At 41.4% G+C, this 21,173-nt stretch overlaps 1 protein-coding gene across 9 annotated transcripts in view; it reads right to left on the bottom strand.

Moving 5' to 3' along the window:
- Positions 1-19,481, bottom strand: part of CPQ (carboxypeptidase Q) — a 558,393-nt gene extending 538,912 nt beyond the window's left edge. For 6 of the 9 annotated variants that reach the window (XM_058698649.1, XM_058698652.1, XM_058698653.1 and 3 more), the window contains exon 1: positions 19,290-19,480. The gene's annotated coding sequence lies outside the window, so the exon portion shown is untranslated. Of the gene's footprint in view, positions 1-19,289 lie in introns of all 9 variants that reach the window. The other 3 variants (XM_058698647.1, XM_058698646.1, XM_058698645.1) reach the window with 2 other exon arrangements.
- Positions 19,482-21,173: the final 1,692 nt, after the last annotated feature.

Here is a 21,173-nt window from a genome sequence, read left to right as displayed (position 1 = left end):
GTGATGAAGATCCTAACTAGAAAGGCAGTAGCAAACATGGGTAAGAAAGGACTAAATTGAGTAGAGATTTCAGAAGATAGAGGATTTTACAGAAGGGGAAAGAAGAGAGTAAAAAAAAAATAAAACCAAGGTAAGGGTTCTGTTGCAGGCACTGAGGAACATACTGGTACCTAGTCAAGGGGATCAGAAAACATAAATGATGAGTTTATGTTTAGACACTAAATTTCAGGAACTCTATAGGTTTGTAGAAAAGCAGGAAAAAAGGAAGACATCAAGCCAGGGAGCAGTGCATGTTGTGCAGTAAGAGCTGTTAAACAAAACTAATCTGTCTGGAATCTAGAAGCCCAGAGTTACATTTGAACTGGTCATCTCAACCAAGATGGCTAGAGGCACATCATAGTAGACTCTGGTAGCTATAGGTTTTGGCTTCTCATCATACTTCCCCATTTTCTGTTTTCTTTTTCTTTAAGGTCATCCTCCCTGATTCCCACACTCTGGTCCAGGGTGGCTGTCGATCACAGTACCATTTCTCATCCCACACCCAAACTACAGAGACAAAATGGCCCAAGTAAGGTCAATCAGAATTTTCACCAACATTGAAATATAGCATATTAACTACATTTTTTTTTTTTAATTTTCTGTATCGTTGATGCTCTGGCATCTTGGGCCTCACTGATTGCCCCTCCAAGAGTTAGCTGATTCTTAGACTCCCCTGTGAACACTCCTTTCATACATAAACCAACCAATCTAAAACCAATACCCTCCAAAGATTTCTTGTAACTCTCACATGCTTAGCCAATATTCCTCTGTCCTAACCAACCCCAGGCCAGGGACCAGACAACCTGAGATAGTCCCTATAACTGAGAACCCACTAAAATTATTCCAAATGGCCAATCCTAAGCCTGTTTATTTTGTGTCACCCATTCTTTCTCACCAAAACTGCAATAAAGTCTTCCGTACATGCTTTCCCCTCACTCCTTCTGCCTCCTACCTGGCCCTACCTGGTGCTTCCCTGTGTGGCCCTGCATGGCATGCCATGCCCCTCCTCTCAGAAACTGTGAGTAACAAAATATCTTTTCCATGGCAGTCATTTCCTGATCTGTCAGCTCTTCACACCTGAGTAATAATAAAATATATTTTTAAACATATGGATGTTGCAAATAAAAGTTGTTTCAACACAATACTGGAAGTCCTGGCCAGAGCAATTAGGCAAGAAAAAGAAATAAAAGTCATCCAAACTGGAAAGGAGGAAGTAAATCTGTCCCTATTTGCAGATGACATGATATTATATATAGAAAACTCTAAAGACTCCATCAAAAACTGTCAGAATAAATGATTTCACTAAAGTTGCAGGATACAAAATCAGTACACAAAACTCTGTTGTATTTGTATACAGAAATAACAAAATATCATAAAGGGAAATTAAGAAAACAGCCCCTTTTATGATTGCATCAGAAAAACAAAATAACTAGGAATAAATTTAACCAAGGAGGTGAAAGATCTATATATGGAAACTTCAAGGCATTAAGGAAAGAAATAGAAAAAGACACAAATAAGTGGAAATATATTTCATGCCAATGGATTGGAAGAATATTGTTAAAATGTTCATACTACTTAAAGCAATATACAGATTCAATGCAATTCTTATCAAATTCCAGTGGCATTTTTCATAGAAATAGAACAAACAATCCTAAAATTTATATGGAATCACAAAAGACTCCAAATAGACAAAGCAATCTTGAAAAAGAAGGAAAAACTGGAAGCATCATATTCCCTGATTGCAAACTGCATTACAAAGCTAATTAAAAGAGTATGTCACTGACATGAAAATAGACACACAAATCAACGGAACAGAAGACAGAGACCAGAAATAAACTCACACCTATATGGTCAACTAATTTACAACGAAGAAGCTAAAAATATGCAATGGGGAAAGGATAGTCTCTTCAACACATGCTGTTTGGAAAACTGGATAGCCACATGCAAAAGAATGAAACTGCACCCCTATTTTACACTACACACAAAAAAATACCTCAAAATGTATTAAAAACTTGAGCATAAGACCTGAAATCCTAAGACTCCTAGAAGAAAACAGGCAGTAAGCTCCTTGACATAAGTCTTGACAATGAGTTTTTTGAACCTAACGTGAAAAGCAAAAGCAACAAAAACAAAAATAAACAAGTGCGACTACATCAAACTAAAAAATGCACAGCAAAGAAAACCATCAACAAAATGAAAAGGCAACCTACTGAATAGGAGAAAATATTTGCAAATCATGTATCTAATAAGGGGCTAATATCCAAAATATATATAAACTCACATAATTCAATACCAGAAAAACAAACAATTAAAAATTAATTAATTAAAAATGAGCAGAAGATCTGAGTAGACACTTTTCCAAAGAAGACATACAGATGAAAAGATGCACTACATCATTAATCATCAAGGAAATACAACTCAAAACCACAATGAGATATCACCTAACACCTGTTAGAAGGGCTACTATCAAAAAGACAAGAAATAACAAGTGTTGTTGAGGATGTGGGGATAAGGGAACTCTTGTACACTGGTGGTGAGAATGCAAACTGGTGCAAACACAATGGAAAACAGTACAGAGGTTTCTCAAAAAATTAAAAATAAAACTACCATATGATCTAGCAATTCCTCTTCTGAGTAGTTATCCAAACAAAACTAACTCAAAAAGATATATGCACCCTCATGTTCACTGCAGCATTATTTATAATAGCCAAGATGTGTAGACAACCTAAGTGCCTACTGATGGACGAATGGATGAAGAAATTAAGGTGTGTATATATATATATATAATATATATATTATATATATTATATATATATAATATATTATATATATAAATATATATAATATATATAATATATATAATATATATAATGTAATATTATCCAGCCATTTAAAAAAAAAGAATGAAATCTTCCATTTGCAACAGCATGGATAGACATCAAGGGTATTGTGCCAAGTGAAATAAGTCAGACAGACAAAAACAAATACTATATGATCTCTCTTATATGTAGAATTAATCAATCAATAAAGTCAAGCTCATAGACACAGAGAACAAATTAGTGGTTGCCAGAGGCAGGAGTAGAAGAGTAGGGAAAGAAATGTGTGAACTCTTTAGGTTTTGTTTGTTTAAATAAATGCAAATCAATGAATAAATTTAATTACATTTTTAAAACAGAATCTCTCCTTGCTAAAGGATGTGAGCTCAGATGTGCTTCTAGCATGGGATTTATTTTCTAAATGTTCCTTTTAAGCTTACATAAGATGCCTCTAAGATCTACCTGAGTGGATTTTGTTGTTGTTGTTGTTATTCTACTATCCAATTGCTTTTCTTGCCCAACTTAATCATATTCCATGTCTCTTGGCACCTAATCCTAAACCCTGTTTTTGTCTCCTAGAACCAGACCTACATTCTCAAATGCCTGCTAGGTACCTCTCTCTGTGGATCCTTTCAAAGCCTAACTAAATTCATAATCTTCTCTCCCCAAAGTCTTTCCTTCAAGATTCCCTATTTCTGCCAGAACTTACTATCCTTCCATATACAAATGCTCAAAACTTGGTGGGCAGCCTTGATTCTCCTTCTTCCTCCTCCTCCCAAATCCTGCTGACCTGCCACTGCACTGTTTCTGCCCTGAGGGACGCCCTTGAGGCCTCCCTTCAAGAAAGCAGGAACATTTTCTTCCTGAAGACCGCTGCAGTTTTTCTGAATTTTATGTTTGCATTTTTGTCTCTGACAGATCATGACTGCTTTGAAAGGAGCTTTAAATATCTGTGTATTCTGATTTCCTCCATATTTCAGCATTTGTAACAAAAAATGATGCTGAATAAATGCTGGTTGAATTATTTGTATTAGTTGCACTAATTACAGTAAATGCAATGGCAAATGAAGACAATGCAAATGCAATTTTAAAAAGGATTTTCTTAAATCTTCTAATCAGTAAAAAGTAACAGAAAAATCCAATGAGTGGGGTGGTGATTAAAATGGTATAAATAGGGGCGCCTGGGTGGCGCAGTCGGTTAAGCGTCCGACTTCAGCCAGGTCACGATCTCGCGGTCCGTGAGTTCGAGCCCCGCGTCAGGCTCTGGGCTGATGGCTCGGAGCCTGGAGCCTGTTTCCGATTCTGTGTCTCCCTCTCTCTCTGCCCCTCCCCCGTTCATGCTCTGTCTCTCTCTGTCCCAAAAATAAATAAAAAATGTTGAAAAAAAAAATTTAAAAAAAAAAAAAAAAAAAAAAAATAAAATGGTATAAATATATGACGGAATAAAAATTTGAGAAACTCAGTAGAAAGATGTTTAAAAGAATAGTGAGAGCTTTCCAAATTCATGAAAATAAAATCAATTTGGAAAATATACATACTCTTAACTTCAAATTATTAGAAGACAATTATAGTATTTCTGTCCCTCAACCAGACTACATTGAAGATTGCACATTTGCAATAACTTATGGTTTTATTTATTTATTTTTTGAGAGAGAGAGAGCATGAGTAGAGAAGGGGCACAGGAGAGAGAGAGAGAGACAGAGAGAGAGTAAAACTTAAGCAGGCTCCACACTGGGCATGGAGCCTTACATAGGGCTGGGTCTCACAACCCCGAGATCATGATGTGAGCTGAAATCAAGACTTAATCAGTCACCTCACCGACTGGGCCCCCCAGGCGCCCCTGTAATAACTTATGTTTTCAAAATTATATTTAAGACAGGTAAAATAAATTGTTCATGTAGGGGTTGGGGGGGGAAGAAGTTGTTTCCACTGAGATTGCTAGGACCTCTAGGCACCCATTTTGCCTACTGTATACTGAAAGCCTATCTGCAGTAGGTCAAGTTAAACTGAACTACAGAGAGTAGGGATAGACATGGGCCTATATTACATCATTTGTGTCCTGGATCTAGCCATGCCTAACGCCAGCTATATCTCTGAACTTTCCAGTTATGAAAGCTACAGATGCCCTCTTCAGGTTTAATTCTCATTTTTGTTGGATTGCTTTCACTTACAACCAAATGTTCTGATTCAACATCACCAAACTTATCAACTTCCCCCAAATCTTCTCTAACTTAGAAAGAGGATTTCCCTCTTTCTGCTAATGAAATCATAATTGTCCTATCATTCAGGTTCAAAAGTACAAAATCAAGGTACCTGAGTGGCTCAGTCGGTTAAACATGTGACTCTGGCTCGATCTGACTTTGGCTGACTGAGGTCACGATCTCATGGTTTGTGGATTCAAGCCCCATGTCAGGCTCTGTGCTGACAGCTCAGAGCTTGGAGCCCACTTTGGATTCTGTGTCTCCCTCTCACACTGCCCTTTCCCACTTGTTCTCTCTCTCAACCTCTCTGTCTCAAAAATAAATAAATAAATAAACATTTAAAAAATATGAGGTACAAAATCATCTATTCATTCTCCCACATACTCAGTCAGCCACTAAATCTCATCACTCCATCCTCTTACATCTCTTCCTTCTGTCCCTACGGATAAAATGTTCACCGCTTTAATTCGGGTCTTCTTTTTTTCTGTCACTTAGCAATAGTGTTATACATAACTCATCTCAATTACCACCTTCTCTTTGAAACCTTTTCTTATCTGCCCTGGCCACATCAATCCCCTTGCTCTGCTCTGTCCTCTCCCTTTCTGTCATTCTTCACCCCCACTATCCTATCTTGAGCCAGCTGAGACACACTTTTCCAGGATGCTTCCTGACTCGGCTCCTCTTCTCACAGGTTGCGTGATATCTCAGCACCCTCTTCTTAACTCCTTCAAAGTTTACCACACTTTAAATTGAAATTATCCAAATTATGTCACTAGCCTTAAAGATTTTCAAGGGAAAGATTGATGTCAAATAGATTATCTACCCAATATATACTAGAAGCTCAATAAATGTTTTGAGCTTTTAAAGTGAATTGTGTTTCCTTCAACCTTATAGCTCCATCACTCAGCACATATGCAGCACAGAGTAGCAGCTAGATTGTTGTTGGCTGTCTAAGTGAAGAGTCTTCTTGAAATTCATATGTTGAAATCCTAACCCTAATGTGATGGTGCTGGGAGGTGGGGCATTTGCAAAGTAATTAGGGCATGAGAGTAGAGCCCTCATTAATGGGATTACTGCCTTTATAAAAGTGAGACTGGAAAGCCCCTGAACCCTCTTTTTTGCTATATTGAGGATACAATGAGAAATTGGCAGTCTACAACCCAGAAGAGAGCCCTCAGCAGAACCCATCATGCTTGTACCCTGATCTCAGACTTCTGGCCTCCAGAACTGTGACAAACAAATTTCTATTATTTATAAGCCACCCAATCTATGGAACTTTGTTACAGCAGCCTGAACTAAGACACCTCTTCATCTCCAGTCTGACTATATATCTATCCACCCAACTCACCATTAAAGATTAATCTCGGTTCACAACCAAGTTCACAATTGGTGGTTAACAATTCCAAAATGCTTTCATTAGCACCCTAGAACGCCTCTGCCTTTCCTCCTCACCTACTTGCCTATTCTTTAAAACTAATTTCGAATTTTCTCTGTGCTTGCTTGCTCCATGATACCACCATCAACATTTACCTAATCATACCAAATGTCTCCACTATAAACTACGGCTGTCTGATCTCAGCCGGGTCCTCTGCATTGCTCGGCCCCTCATATTTATCTTCAACTGACCCCTATCAGATTCCCCGTAGCAGCTGCTACGAAGTTTTTCCACTCGCCTTAAGCCCCAAATTCCATCCTACTCCCCTCATGCTCAGCAAAAGCTCTCCTCTTCTACATAACTCAGGATACGATATTATAACCATGAGATGCCTTGGCTTTTTCCATCCTCAAGTCAAAACTTTTCTATCCCTTTATACAGTCTTTCCCAGCTCATGCTCCAGTGAGGGATGTGCCCACCCTCTTTTCTAAAGCCAAATTCTCTATTCATACGGTACCAATCGTTTAATTTTTCTCCCTCTCCTGGCTCCTTCCCTTCACCACACAGGAATGCTTAAACCTCCTCTGTCCAAAAGGTTAGTATTTCATTATTAGCTAACATTTGTTGAGCATTTACAATGTAGAAAGTGCCACTATAAGCAGTTGACATCAATCATTATATTTAATTTTGACGACCTTCGACGTTTTTGATAATATATCCCCTATTTTAGAGATTAATAAACTGAGGCCAGTATTGGGAAATTTGCTTAGGCCACACGGCTTTCTACTTCCTTGTACACTCAAACTTTTCTAACAAATGATCTAAATTTGATTCTCCTTTATTTCCTTCCTCTCTTCCCCTATGTTTCTATATCATATGTCCAAAGTCTTCGTTGCTATACCACAGTGACTTCTGGCTGAATATTTCTGTGTCTGTCAACAAGGATAGGGACATACCTACACCGCACGCACATACACACACAACACCGCTGTTAACACTTGTTCAAAATATATGTGTTGAAAGGTTGAGCAAATGAATCCAGCCCTTAGGAGAATTATATTTAAGTAAAAAAAGAACACACTACATATCAGCACTGCCCTTTTCACTTTTTCTCAGCTGCTACCACTTTTATAAATTTTCAAGCGCAAAATGTTTAGAACCATGCAAAAGAAACTAAAGCACCGAGGAGGTTTTCCTGCGTTTCAGAAGCACTCACCGCCTCAATATTTTTCTTTAGTCACCTAACCTAATCCCATGGTCCATAGCTTGGCACAGTCTCCATGGCTTTCAGGAAGAATTCTGTCTGAACAAGAGGGACAAGATCAGGTTCAGAAAGGAAGGGCATACAACAGTATCAGCTGAAACGCTTCTCCATCAGAAAGGCCAGGCTGACACCAGGTTGGCTGAAGAAACAAACATTTCTCCCATTGACAAGTATTTAATTGGACATTTTGAAAATCTAATGTCATGTATGCAGATGCAAATGTCTGAAGAGTTGTTTACAGTGTGGTTGGTGCCAGACAGGCTCCAATGCCAAGCCAGCACACAGCCTCCCATTATTCTGCAGAGCTCGGCCTCTAAAGATGTTTCAGGGCTCTCTGAGCCTTGTAAATTTCCACATCCAAAGGCTTATCTGTGTTTTCAAAGCAAAGTCCTTCTTCCCCCATGAGTAGACATCAGTCCTTCCCCTGCCAATCTCTGCAACTGCCTGCCCTGGTTCAGAAAAGGCTTTCGAGAAATGATTTCAGAGGTGATTACTCCATCTCTAGAAAGTATAGTGTTGAAGTTTTAGTAGTTTTTGAAAACTAACAAAAAGAAAATGCCAGACTCTAGATCCCTGCCCAGAAACCAGGTCTTCGCTGACACAATTATTTCAAGAATTATTTCTATCATTCATTGACCCAGGAAAACACAGCGTATTAGCTCAGCTAACAAACAAGTTTACCTTAACATGCCAGCTACAAGGAAGCAGTTCTCAGTTGGAAGGATAAACAAGGATATTCTACATATGGACACTGGGGAATCCTTTCATGTTTAAGAACTGAACCATCCACAGTCTGCTTGGGAAAATGCAATGCAAAAAAAGCTGCCATTATCAAAAATTGTTATGATGCTTTCACTGCATCCTCCCGATTCAAATACCTTCTTCAAGAAAACATTGTTCATGTATCATGTAAGAATATTTAATTCAAAAATAAAAATCCTCGTCGGGCTCTGTGCTGACAGCTCAGAGCCTGGAGCCTGCTTCAGATTCTGTGTCTCCCTCTCTCTCTGCCCCTCCCATGCTCGTGCTCTGTCTCTGTCTCAAAACAAAAAACAAAAAAAAAAAAAACCAAAAAAAACACATCAAAAATAAAAATCCTGCTACTCATTTCATATTCAATAAGCTTATTTCCTTACCCAGTGGTCTCCACTGTATAAAAAGCCATAAAACTTTTGATCATTTATTAATGAGTTCATTCACTTATTCATACTACAAATATTGACTGATTACCTACTATGTTCAGAGCAACGGTAAATATTTCAGATATACAGAAATAAGGAATATGCCATCCTTGGCCTGGAAGCTAGTGAAAGAGGAAGGCAGATGACTATCATATAAAAGGAAATAAATTCTCATGTACTCACAATAAAGTAATGATTAAAGCGGTACAGGATTGTCACAGGAGAAAATAAGGAAGAAATAACAGAGAAGATGGTATTTCAGTTCGACCTTGCAGGATAGATTAATTTTCATAGCTGTATAGTGAGCAGGGTATTTTTAATTTTTTTTTTTAACGTTTATTTATTTTTGAGACAGAAAGAGACAGAGCATGAACGGGGGAGGGGCAGAGAGAGAGGGAGACAGAATCGGAAGCAGGCTCCAGGCTCTAAGCCATCAGCCCAGAGCCCGACACAGGGCTCGAACTCATGGACCATGAGATCGTGACCTGGGCTGAAGTCGGACGCTCAACCGACTGAGCCACCCAGGCGCCCCGAGCAGGGTATTTTTAGTTAAAGAACAACCATGAGCAAAAGTCTGAACATTTGTAATATGTTCTCCAGAAAGGATAAAGAGCCTGGGGAAGCTGGGGTGTTACAAATCAATAGGGAAAAACTTAAATACACTCATATGCACACAACAAATGTATTCCCAGGCCCCTTTCACACTTACTGATTCAGGACCTACAGTTAGGTTGGCCTAGGAATCACTATTTTTTTTTTTTTTTTTTTTTTTTTTTTTTTTAAATTTTTTTTTTTTTTTTAACGTTTATTTATCCTTGAGACAGAGAGAGACAGAGCATGAACGGGGGAGGGTCAGAGAGAGGGAGACACAGAATCCGAAACAGGCTCCAGGCTCCGAGCTGTCAGCACAGAGCCCGACGCGGGGCTCGAACTCACGGACCGCGAGATCATGACCTGAGCCGAAGTCGGACGCTCAACCGACTGAGCCACCCAGGCGCCCCAGAATCACTATTTTTAAAATCCTCCCAGGTCATGACATGCACTCATGATGTGACTTGATACACACATAGAATGCAAGGAGGAATATGGAAGGTGTTATGGGCTGAACCGTGCCCCCCCCCCCAAAACACACACACCAAAATAGATATGCTAAAGTCCTATCCTAATTCAGTAGCTCAGAAAATGCCTATATTTGGAGATAAGGCCTCTAAAGAGGTCATTAAGTTAAAACGAGGGCATTAGGGTGGGCCCTGGTACAATCTGAACAGGGTCTTTATAACAAGTGGAAATTTGGACACAGAGAGAGACCAGGGATATGTGTGAACAGAAAGAAGACTGTGTGAGGAAACAGTGAGAAGATGACCGTCTGCAAGCCAAGGAGAGGGGGCTGGGAAGAAACCAAACCTGCTGGCACCATAATCTCAGACTTCCAACCTCCTGAACTGTGAAAAAATAATCTTCTACTGTTTAAGTCCCCAGTTTGGTAGTTTGTGGTGGTGGTGCTGGTGAACTAATACAGTAAGTGAAAAAAACATGAATGCACCCAGAAATACATTTTTTTTTAAAGTTTATTTACTTTGAGAGACAGAGAGAGCACATGCACACGAGCCAAAAGGGGCAGAGAAAGGGAGAGGGGGAGAGAGAGAGAGAGAGAGAGAGAGAGAGAGAATCCTAAGCAGGCTCTGCACTGTCAGTGCAGAGCCAGATGGCAGGGCTCAAACTCACGAACCATGAGATCATGAGCTGAGTTGAAACTAAGAGTCAGACCTTAACTGACCGAGCCACCCAGATGTGCTACCCAGAAATATATTTTAATGCCAGATTTCTAAGAACCTTACATGCCATATTAGGCATTCAGACTTTATTCCACAGACAGTTTCTCAAAATGTAGGCCTTTTGAGTAAGGAAATAGTATGAGCCAGCCTGCGATCCAACTCTTAAGTCAGTGTGGAGGGCAAAGTGGTTTCAAAGATTCTGCCCAGCCAAGGCAAGAGACGGTAAGGGGTATGACTAGTGCAACAACAGAAAAGGATGGTAGGAGGGGGAGACGGAAAAATTCAGGAGCTATAACAGGTAGACATAAACTGCATTTGCTGACTTCTTAATTTTGGAGGACGAGGAAAAGGGGAGAGTTAAGGATAACCTCCCCCATTTTGAGGCTGTTTTGTACCCTGTATTTCAGACACATCACATTACCTACAGTCCTATAGAATGAGGTGCCATTGACCACAACAGGAAACACAGAAACAGCATATCTGGGAATGAAACTAAATGAGTTAAAAACCAGAGAAGAGAAATCAGAGAGAATTCAGGTGTAGAGATGAAGATCTCTTGAGTACAGAGGAGCTTCTTCAAGCGACGGGGTAATGAGAGCATGGCCCTCGCTTCTAGTTTCGGCCCCAACACGGAAGAGCTGGGAAGTCATCACTCGGGTCCTTACAACAACAAATAACACAGAACAAACTGAAAACCAGCCACCTTCCTTCGACCTAGCAGGGTACTAAGGACGCAGCGCAAACCACCACCCTAAAATCTGAAGCGACAGGTAAAGTCCCAATCTGCTTAGCTGGAACAGAAGCCACTGGAGCCATAAACTGGTAAAAATACCTATGTGGTAATTCTGACAGACTGCAGGACACTGAGTATGGACTGCCATGAGAGTGAGAAACACCTCAGGCCAGTGTTGGTCAGGTTGAGGGCACAGGGGATTCCAACAATTTTAGATAATCATAAGACAACTCTGACAATGGAGCAAAGACAAGGGAAACTAAACTACAAATGAATAATAATAATGGTGGCTGATAATGACAGCACTTACCATGTGGCAGGCCTGTCCTAGATGTTTATTTACATTTCTTAATCCTACAACAAATTTACAGGATAATGCATTATTTTTCGATTGCTGCTCTAACAGATTACCACAAACCTGGAGGCTTAAACAACATAAATTTATTAACCTACAGTTCTGTAGGTCAGAAGTCCAACACAAGACTCACCAAGTAAAAATCAAAGTGCTGGCACGGCTGCATTCCTTTTGGTGGCTCTAGAAGAGAATATCTGTCTTTTTCCAGCTCTGTGTGGCCACCCACATTCCTGGTCTCAAGGCCCCCTTCCCCCATCTTCAAAGCAGACAGCATTGCATCTCTTTGGCCCCTTCTCCACAGTCAAATCTCCCTAACTCTCTGACTCCTCTTCTGCCCTTTCCACTGTTAATTGGGCCACCGAGACAATCCAAGATGGTCTTCCTAGTTTAAACTTAGATGATTAGCAATCTTAATTCCATCTGCACATCTCCTTTGCCACATAACCTATAATAGTCACAGGTTCCAGGGAATAGGGCTGGGACACAGTTTAATTATTACCTTTGTGTTACAAATGAAGAAGATGAGTCAGAGAGAGTATATGTAATTGGTCCAAGGTCACACAGGTGTTGGTGGCAGAGCTGAGATTTGAACACAGGAAAATTGGCCCATATTCTTAAACATTCTATGTTCTAGAGAACATGGGTGCCAGTGAGTGATTTGTTTAAATGGCAAACCCTAAAATTTGGACTGAGTAGGTAGTGAAATGTCAGAATAGTCCACAGTTCCATGTTTTGCCTTCAAAGGACCTAACTGGTATTGGTGATCCTCCATACGTTCTCTACTCTTCCTATGGCCACTAGTTTTCTATAAACGTCAGTTCAGAACAACTAATGAAGAGAAAAACCCTATAAAAGTAGAGCCAGATATCTGAGATGGACAATTTTGCAATATAATACACATGGAATTAATGATTGAGAACACTTAATCAAATGTAACAAACGCATTTAGTTTGGATAGCATAGATCCCATGTCTTTTGATAATGGTAATAGAATATCAACATGATGTTCTGGGCACAAAAAGAACAATGTGTATGAAGGTGGAAGATGAATACATGAGTGCCTTAACAGCATCATGAAAGAAAGATGTTTACTTTTTGTCATTTCGACCTATTACAAAACTAAGAACATGGACTAAACCAGAGGACTGAGGCACTAGGCCAATAAGCCTTTAGAATTCACTGAAATCTTCATTTGGCTTTTTTTTTTTTTTTTTTTTTTTTACAATCTTTCACAAATGTTCCAAGGAAGAAATGAATTTTCTGCAAATGAGATATATAGAGAGAGACATTCTATGTTCTAGATAACATGGATGTTGGTGAGTAATTTAAGTGGTAAACCCTGAAATTTGGACTAAGTAGGGAGTGAAATGTCAGAATAGTGCAGACTTCCATGTTCTGCCCTCAAAGAACATATATATATCACATATATACACACACATATACAATAAAAATAAGATTTATGTATGTGTACCTATATATATCACACCCATATATATCCATACATAATATAAATAATTGTATTATTTTATTAATATTAGATACGTCATATTACTGGAACTTCCTGCATTCCTGTTCATCTTTATGAATTATATTCTTCAACTTCATTAGTTACATTATTCAATCCTACCATTTGTCTTTTGTCTACTTGATTTGTCATGTAAAAAAAGATCTTAAGGTACTCCTTAAGTTTTGGCCATATTCTTGCACTCCTGACCATTTCCTTTATATGTTTTGAGAATAAATATTTTTAAATGCTTGGCCCACAAAAAAGTCACAACTATTCTGTCACCCTTACAGATTTTATCTTTCATCAACATAAAACTCTGGGTCTAGTATAATAATCTTTCTTTTAAATTATACTTGATTTCATTTTAATGATGTGGAATTCAAGGCCCATAGAGTTTTTGGTTTCCCTACTCTGGCCCAGTCTGTTTACGTTTACATTCATGACTGTCTCTTGTGGTTCCCACCATCAGACCAGAGCACTGCCAGTCCTGGGCTTCACCCCAACCAATGTCCTACTTGTCCGTGCTTTGTAAGCAGTGAAGGTAGCTAGATGGATTTAACTGCAAATCATTACGCGCAATATGTTTTCACTGGTCTCTAATCATTAAGGGATCCAGGTCCAGATCCCCATTTCCATATTTGATATCCAAGTTAGAAAAGTCTTCAACATATCATATAATCAAAATAGATGTAGCTTTTTGCAGATGTGTCTTGCTTTAAGCAAACCCCATATTTGACAGTCGGGATTTATCTAGACAAGACAGTAAGGAGTGATTAATTGTTCACTTTATAAAGGGGTTATTGGGGCGCCTGGGTGGCGCAGTCGGTTAAGCGTCCGACTTCAGCCAGGTCACGATCTCCCAGTCCGTGAGTTCGAGCCCCGCGTCAGGCTCTGGGCTGATGGCTCGGAGCCTGGAGCCTGTTTCCGATTCTGTGTCTCCCTCTCTCTCTGCCCCTCCCCCGTTCATGCTCTGTCTCTCTCTGTCCCAAAAATAAATAAAAAACGTTGAAAAAAAAAATTTATAAAGGGGTTATTTGCCTCATGGAAGATTTAATCAGAAGATATATTGGAGACTCTCCTATTGTATTGAAAGTATCATTAGATTTGCACAGATACTCTCTATACACAACCATCCATGACCATCCCTATAGTATACAGCAGAATTGTGCTAAGGATACTTTCTATCACTGCCTCTCTCCTGAGAAATCTTGCCTTTGCTGGCCTTCAAATAACATCTGCTTTACTGTTACATGATGTGACATGGTAGAGGAGAGGGGACACACTGTAAAAGGCCAGGGTTCCAAGGCAAAGCAAGGCTCTAATACAATGGACAGAGCAGTGGACTGGACATCAAAGGCTTGGAGCTCTTGCCAGCTGTGGGATCTGAGGCAAACTACAGCCTGCTTAATACCCAGATTTTTACTTTATAAAAGAAAGATAATAGTGCCTGGCTGCACCTAGTTTTAAGGGTTCATGTAACAATCAAATGTAAAAATTCCACTTAAATATAAAATGCCATGCTAATATATCCTTTTTTCTAAGCAGGTCTAATGCCACAACACTAAGAGAATGCTATATCAATCTACCTTTTCCTTTGTTAGCGACTATTTGTCATAGAATTAGTTAAATGTTCTGAAAATACCTCCTAATCATTATCCTTTTCGTTTTATCTTATTCTACCTCTTTTATTCTTCCCTTAGTTCAAAGTCTCCCAACACTTTCTCTGCAAAGATCAAACCCTCTGCCCAGCAATTCTGTACAATCTCCTACTTGTCTCTTCCTGACAAGCTGAGTAAGAGGAGAAAACAAAGCCTGTGGTATTCTTACCATTAAAGAAGTATAGTTATTTGGAAGAGCCAGCTCAAATCTCTGTATTCCAAACCTGCCTACACCTGTGTCTACAGACATCCGTCCTCTCTGCTACACTCCGGCCATTTGCTTACCTTTGTTCCTTTGAACCACTTCCGTCTATATTGCTCTATTTTAGTTTCTCTTGGTGGCTTATGGTAACTTCTCATTGTCTGAGTGTCCAACTTTTTTTCCTTCACTGGAACTTACGTACGATTTGGAGTTCCAACAAATTCACAGGAAATATGATGCAATGTTCCTTAACCAAGTCCAGTGCGGTTTTTTCCTTCTTTTCAAGTGATTTATTGAATTGATTTTTCTTTTCAGACTAAGCACCTGTTGAAACGTTTGGCAGGTCTCGACGGTATGATGTTGCAGTACAGCTACAGTCAAAGCTGTGTAGTGGAGCCTCCCCTAGATGTTCCACAGTTGCCTCCACTGTCTTTCCCCTAAAACATCTTCCTCGTCTTGTATTTATTAGCCTCTTTAGTAGCATCTCCATTCACCCAGCCAAGCAAACCGCGAACCTTATTTCCCATTTCCAGCTGGTCATTAAACCCTGCCCTCTCTATTTTCCGAATATCTTTGAAACCTGTGTCAACTTAGACCCTTATCCTCTTTCATTTGTGCTACAGAAGCAGCATCCTCCTTTTCTTCTAGCTTTTCCATCTCCAGTGCCTTCAGAGCATTAATGCTGGAGCTATTTTGTAAAGAAAATACAATCATAGAACTCTAACTAAAAATTCAGCTTAAAAAAAAATACACTCTAAAAAAGATAATCCACGCTGTGAAAAAAGTTTAAATAACACGGCCCCACCCTCACAAGACCTCTCTACTGTAGCCACACTGAACCCCTCTCTCTCCCCCGGAGTGGGAGTGCTCATACCCTCATACTCCTTGTCCTTGCCAATGTAGTTCTTCCTGCCTAGAATGCCGTCTTCCCTCCTCTTGGCCTTCAAGCTTCAAACTCCAGTTCAGAATTCACCTGCTCTCTGAAGTCTTTCCCAGCTCTAACCATAGCTCTTTGCTAGTGGAATGAATGGCCCCACTTTCACACCACCCTATGATTCAATTATTTGTGGAATGGTCACTTTCCTACTTAAACTCAGTATCTCACACATCTTAATCTGGCTCACAGGATACACTCAATAAATGGTCACTGAAATTAACATGCAGAAACAAAATAATAGCTAAAGAAAAATTCCAGAGACCTAGAAGCATACCAGTCCAACTTCTTCGCTGCATTAAAGAAACAGGACCCAGGAATAAAGAGAAAGGGCTAATAATCTGACTGAGGCAAACGCATGAATGGGTTGTTTGTTTTTAAAAGCTAAGTGGTTTAGGGAGGGTAGGGGGAGAAGAAAGTACATTTTAAAGCTCTAGCTCCAGGGCAAGTAATAAAAATTGTTGCTTTAATGCTTTTTTCATAACATTGTGAGCAATGGGAAGGCCTATTCTATCATACCAGCCTTCAGGGCGGAAAGTTTCGGCCTCCTGAGCTAAAACAAACTGGCATCTGCTCCCAGTTTTTCAAGTGGCCACTGATAGGTCTCAGAAGCTAAACGTGACTGACAAAGAAGAAAAAAAATAATTTTCCATTTATTTTATGGGCCTCTCTCTTCCTCTTTTGCTCTCGTCAATTAATTATAAAGGTACTGGAAACCCATCCTGCATTCTTGTCCCTGGATTACAGGGATATAGTCTCAGTTGTACTTTTTCTGCAATAGGAGTTGTCATTCTTATAAAGGAGGTTGGGAGGCAATGCCTTAACAAGGACCCAAAGCTAGCCTAAGAAATAATAATGCTCTGTACTCAAAGTTCAAAGCTCTTAAGCTTATGATAGCTCTTGATGTCACCCATTTTACACTCCCTAAATTAGGTTAAAGTCTGAATATGTTTAAAATTAGGATGTATGTGCATTTAGGGAAAGTATCAGAGTCTACCAGAGTCCCAATGGAATTCAATAATTTTCAAAATGAAATAACCAATTCTCTACAATCCAGTCTTAATCATTCCACCCCTAAGCCCCCACCCTAAATTCATCTACTCACAATGCCCCAGAGTTCATATATACATATCCTATACATATCCTAGAGACCCCATCCTCTAACATCACACAGACTCTCCTAGCAGGGATTGCCTACATTTCCGGGAAAAACGCTGCCTCCGCCTATATTGTGAGTACTTGACTTTCCCATTTCCAAGCGGTTTCTATTTCGGAAGGTTGAATGGGGATTTCAACAGTACCTAGCTCTTAGGTTTATAGTAGGATTAAATGGGGCAATATAAGTAAAAAGATTAAATATAACAGCACTTGCTACACGGTCAGTGCCCCATAAATATCAACTTTTGTTACATGCCATGCCTGAACAACTCATGACCCCATAACTGGCTCTTTGGGAAAAGAGTTCCAGAAAGTTGGTCTTTTTCACCAACTACCACTTTTGGCTCCACGTCTCCCAACAGACTTGAAAGAATCGAAGTAGGTAACATTAATTTTCTTTTACTTAACACATTTGGGACTTTGAGTTTGTTAAATGTAGCATGCAAAAAATATTTTAATCTGTTTGTAAAATGACTTTTTAAGTGCCATTAAAAAATCTCCAAGGCCCTTCCAGCTCCAAAATGTTGTGATCTATAATAACTAATTTCAAATGCATGCAAATTAATACTGATACAATTCCCCAGATGCACTGGAGATATATGACATTGTCAGGCTGGGTTGCACTGGAAACAAGTTAGACCCAGGCCCAGGAGCCTCTGGCAATGCAGAGTAAAATTTTGCCTCTCTTTCTCGCCTCCACCCCGGAGTCTATTATTCTCATCTTGAGCTCCCAGGCCCTTTGGTAACAGATGTGGAGGAGAATAAGGAATGAGCTGCAATTTGCAGAGAAGAAAGTAGGGCCAAGATGCTACAGAATCCCAAACAGATTGGCTGAAGTGAGCAGAATTCCATGAAGTCACCTACAATCTCACCTTTAACACCTAACGAAAGAGAATCCTAGAAGTCTAACTCAGAAAGGGGTCCCACCAACCGCCCTTCATCCTGGAGGTTAAAAAACTGAGACCTAAAAAAGATCAAATGACAAGTCCAAAGTCATCTGGCTTTTCTGGAACTCAAGTCTGGAAACCTATAGAGCTGATGCAGTCACCAATTGCATTAAAGCAGTCAACCACTTGTAGCTTGCAAAGCATCTGCACACATGTCTCTCATTTTTCCTCTCTGGGCTACATTCAGTCTCCTTTAGTCACTCACAAATCCGCTAGTACTTGTCTCAGGAAAACTAACAAGATTCTTCACAAACATGAATTCGAGAGAAATGTCTGATTTGACAAACAAGTTACTGAAAGCAGAGTCATGTGTTTCTACGTTTAGATTCACCCTGATCTTTCAGAAATACAGTGAATAATATTATAGTGACAATGATTCTTCAAAAGTCCACACCAGATAGCAAAACGCAAGCAAGAAAAAGCCTGAGCAACATTCACACAACTTTTTGGAAAACGATCCGCTAGAAGATGCGCGGTGAGTCTGTCTCCACTGCCTCCACTTAGCATTTACATCCACTCGTGCATTCCTTCACTGAGCTCTACTTCACAGGCAGGCACGCAAGCACTTACTCAGGTGTTAACGCACCAGTTCTAGTTCAAAGGCCCTGGCTCATTCCTTCAATTACTTAAGGAGTACCACCGAGCCCGCCCGCCGGTAACAAGCCACACAGGCCCTGCCCTCCTGGAACCTGGAGTCTGAGTGGAGCCTAGACGTGCACACCAAAAGCGAAAGCACAAGGTAAAAGGCGAAAAACTCCTCAAAGGAGCTGGGCTAAAGCGCCATGGAGGCCCAGGGGAACCGGGAGTGCAATCCAGACGGTGGGGGGTGGGGGGAGGGCAGCCCCGCAGCCTGGGCCGGCCCGGAGGGGCTGGAGGGGCCGCGCTCGCCACAGCTCCGCAGCATCCTCCTCCTCCCTGACGCCGGCGCTCGGCTTCCCGTTTCTGGGCCCGGACTTCCCTCGTCACGGAAGCCGCACGACCTGCCCGTCTCCCGTGGCCTCCCAGCCCCGTCCGTCAGTCGCTCCCACGAATGAGCGACTTAAAAAGCCATCCCCGGGGCCCGCACCCCCTCAGCCCGCCCGCGGGAAGCGCCGGGGCCTCGTCCCGGGCCCCCGCGGGCACAGCGGGCCTGGGGCGAACGCACCTGGCGGGCCGCTCTGGGGCTGCGGCGGCGGCGGCGGCGCTGGCGGCGGCGGTGCCGGGGGCCAGGCTCGCGGCCCAGCTTTCAGGTGGCGGCGGCCACACCCCTGACACGCCCGTGGGCCCTTAGTGCCTTGCCGTCGGGTGACTGCGGCCCTGCCCCTCCGCGCCGCGGGCGGAAAGGCGAAGAGGGGAGGACGTGGGGGATGGGGGGCAAGGAAGGGAGGGGACAAGGGGGTGGGTAGTGCAAGGGGCGGGAGGCGTGGAGCGGGGGCCGGAATGCCACCTCCAGAACGCTTTGGAGCCTCACCTAAGTTCTGGCTCCCGTTGGAAAATCGAGAGCCACACGCTGGGTTTTAGGCCCCTAGCCCTTGCTTCTTTATACATGGCCAATGGGGGCTCAGGAGTCGCCCTCAGACCCAGATGGGTCCCGGAGGCCTGGTTTCTGGGCCACAGTGTGTTTGCCAAGGTGCAGCCTCAGGTAGGACATAAGACGTGGCAGACGTGGCGTGTGCCGGGCAGGTAGGTTAGGATGGACGGGGCTGTGAAGCCAAACAGAAAACATGACCTGTTTCTGTCTGTCTCTGAGCCTGGCTAAAGGAGTCTGGAAACCCCATGCTTAGTGAGCTGTCAGATGCTGATTATTAAACTGTGATTCTCCGGGTCCAGCCGGGGAAGGACTACTGGACAAGTGGTGAGGATGATAGCAGGGGAGGTGACCCAAGCAGGGAGATCTGGAAGAGTCGATAATCTTCAGTTTATGCATTATTTGTATGAGGGCGCCCAAGAAGAAAGGAGACTCATCTGATCACCTGGTGTAGCTTATCTCAACAAGTCACAGGCATTCCTGGTCACAAAGTGTGTGCTCACGTGTTTTCAAGGTTTTCTGTTTTGATAAATTTGAAATTCTTGGGGCGCCTGGGTGGCTCAGTCGGTTAAGCGTCCGACTTCGGCTCAGGTCATGATCTCGCGGTTCGTGAGTTCAAGCCCCGCGTCGGGCTCTGTGCTGACAGCTCGGAGCCTGGAGCCTGTTTCGGATTCTGTGTCTCCCTCTCTCTCTCTGGCCCTCCCCCATTCATGCTCTGTTTCTCTCTGTCTCAAAAATAAAAAAAAAAATTAAAAAAAAAAAAGTTAAAAAAAAAATTGAAATTCTTTGTTTAACTGCACTCTTATCAAATACAAACTGTCACCTATGTGAAACACGGAGCAGTTCCGGTCTCTCGTCTTAACAATTCAGTCTCTCCTCTTAACCAGAAAATAAAAATAATCTTTTAATTAAAAAGAAAAAAGAGGGAGGGGCGCCTGGGTGGCTCAGTTGGTTGGGCGGTGGACTTCGGCTCAGGTCATGATCTCGCAGTTTGTGAGTTGGAGCCCCGCGTCTGGCTCTGTGCTGACAGCTCAGAGCCTGGAGCCTACTTTGGATTCTGTGTCTCCCTTTCTCTCTATCCCTCCCCTGCACAGACTCTGTGTCTCTCAATAATAAACTTAATTTTTTTTTTTTTTTTTTTTTTTTTTAAAGAGAGGGAGAAAACCACATGCTCACGGGGGGGGGGGGTGTGCAAAACATGTAATACCTATATATGTGTAACCCTCAATTAACAGTCTCTTTAAACTTTTAATAACCCTGTTGCCTACGTATAACGTATGAACTCTGAGACATTCAAGGTTCCTTGAAGTTCCTCACAATGTGATCTTGGCCCTACTCTTCCAGGTTCATCTCTTTGGTGCTCTATCCAGCTTCACTGAGTTACTTTTTTCTCAAACTATCTGGGGCAAAGGACAAGATTTTATTGTAACAGTCATGGACTGTAATTTTTGTAAGATACAATTAAAAACTTGCTAGAAAAAGTAAAAACAAGACATAAAAACTACACGCCCCAGTTTTCAT

The sequence above is a fragment of the Neofelis nebulosa genome, chromosome 14 (genome assembly GCF_028018385.1).
Source record: "Neofelis nebulosa isolate mNeoNeb1 chromosome 14, mNeoNeb1.pri, whole genome shotgun sequence".
Lineage (NCBI taxonomy): Eukaryota > Metazoa > Chordata > Mammalia > Carnivora > Felidae > Neofelis > Neofelis nebulosa.
This window is presented reverse-complemented; position numbering and strand designations above follow the sequence as displayed.